Genomic DNA, 2,289 nt, shown 5'->3' on the forward strand with positions numbered 1-2,289 from the left:
AGCATACAACTTCCCCCAAAGAAGGCTGGGAACCATAGTTAGTTAAGGATGCTGGGAATTGTGGTCCTGTGAGGAGTAAACTACAGTTCCCAGAATTCTTTGGGTGGGAAGGAAGCCATGTGCTTCAAATGTCATTGTGGTCCTTTACTTTCAGCTTTAGTCAGAAGTGAGGAAGAGTAAGTGTAGCTGAAGCTTGGGGTTTGCAAATACCAAACAGTTTGCTTGTTGTAGGAAATGAGTCTACTTAACTCTCCTATTTAGGGACAGTGCTGACTTACTTATAGTGAACCAGTTTCGCCCAGTTTTCATGCCATGGCACAATTGCAACACCAAATGCCTACGCCTACATAACTCGATCATTGTATTTGTGCCGTATTTATTTAAAATGGATCAAATAGTCAGTCATTCAGCAAGGTGGCATGGATGAGTACCAAAAGTAAACAAAAAGGAATGACTCCCTTAAGCTGTGGTTACCCACTCAAATCACCATTCCTTTCTGCAAGGAGTTTCACTAACTTAGCAGAAGGAATTGCACAGGACCAATTTGTCTGAAGTGGTAGAGGCCATAATAGATCAGCTAGATTTGGGCACCATATCCAGTGCATGGCAGTAATGGAGTCCATAAACTGACTTCAACTTGATTCTTGTCACTTGGTGACTTCAAAAGCCATCACCTGGTAGTTCAGAATCCACGCAGAGTCAAAGGGTTTCTGGTCTCCATTAAAAGGAAAGCCAACCAGTCTTACATCCAGAAGCTACATAAGACAGTTCTACTTATTTCAATATAATAATTACTAATGAAAACTGATATGGGCAGTGTGATGAGTATGAGTTACTCGTGCGTAAACTGGTGCCTCTCTAGGCTAATTTGCCTTGTTAAACCTTTCTGACTGCACAGCCCTTTCTCATGGTGACTGCCTCAGTCGCTGGCAGAATCCGTCAGTGGGCGTTTCTTGAACCTCTTCCAACATAAAAGTTGTTTGACACCCAGTCTCCTCCTCCTCTCACTGCGCGGGAGTCTTCTGCGCAGGGAGGGTGTGGGTAGCGGAGGACCTGTCCCCTCCTCACTGAGTTCCAGTGAAGAGTCCTGGAGCCCTCTCTCCGATTCCCCCATCTGCCCCCCTTTATCCCTGGTGTTGCGCTTAAATGCCTCCCCCTCTACGGAGCTGTTTCTCCCCCTGCTGCTGGGTCCTTCGCCAGCATCATCTAGGAGCCTCCCCTTCGCCTCTCGCTCCGATGTCAGTTCCCTGACAGGCAGCTTGCAAATTCTGTGAGAAACATGGCAAGGGGGACTGGCTGGAAAAATTGACAAAGATCAATGGAATAAAATATGGACACCTTTAAAACCACCTTGGTCCACATTCAGGAGGCAAAATTATTTTACAATTGCATTGGACCCCAGTAAGGCTATCCTGTATCACACAATCTGTGTCTGCACCCCAACCAGCTGTGGTAGAAAAGCAGTAGCTGGCATAATTACAAAGCAGGTAAAACTTTTGCCATTGTCTTCCTGCTTTGCTTTGCTGTTGCTCCTCCCTGAAGGAAGAAGAGAGTCAGACCATCCCTGGGGAAACCTGGAGCTATGCACCACTGATCTGCTGGCCTTGACACCAGGTAGGGGGATAAATTCCCAGGCAAGCTTGTCTGCGTTCTGCACCCCCACCAGGAGTTCCTCCCAAGTTTTTTTTAACCCACTTCAAAGATGGTTTCCATTTCATTCTTATGTGGTTCTTCCTTCCTTTTATTTTTAAAGGAAAAACTCCATCTTGCAACATTTGCACAGAGACACTGCTGCACTAAAGCAGCCAGGTGAAAACATTGATTCAGCCCAAGTAGTCCTGCCCGACCCACCCATGAGGCAAGGTGAGGCGACTGCCTCAGGCAGCAGGATTCACAGGGGCAGCAGTTCCCAATGTAGGTATTTACTCCCCTCTTGTTCCTGATGTGGATCTTCACTCACCCCTTCTTCCCTGGTGGGGAGCCATTTTGTGGTTTGCCTCGGGTGTCAAAATGTCTTGGGCCAGCCGGGCAAGTTGTGCTGCATACAGGTGCCCTTATTTGGAAACGAGGACACCTGTACCTTAGGAATCAGAGAAGATGAGGACATGTGGGGGAGGGAATTCAGGAAAAGGGGCAAGTAAATCCTATTAAAGTAGCCGAACATGTGGGCCTGACGCCTGTGAAAATGCCTCATGTAGAAAAATGGAGCTCATTGGAAAGAACTGATCACTAATAGCTGCCAACTCCTGCTTTCCCAATTGTGGTAAAGACATTCAGTTGAAAAAGAAA

The sequence above is a fragment of the Podarcis pityusensis genome (genome assembly GCF_964106645.2).
Source record: "Podarcis pityusensis genome assembly, chromosome: 14".
NCBI classification, from domain to species: domain Eukaryota; kingdom Metazoa; phylum Chordata; class Lepidosauria; order Squamata; family Lacertidae; genus Podarcis; species Podarcis pityusensis.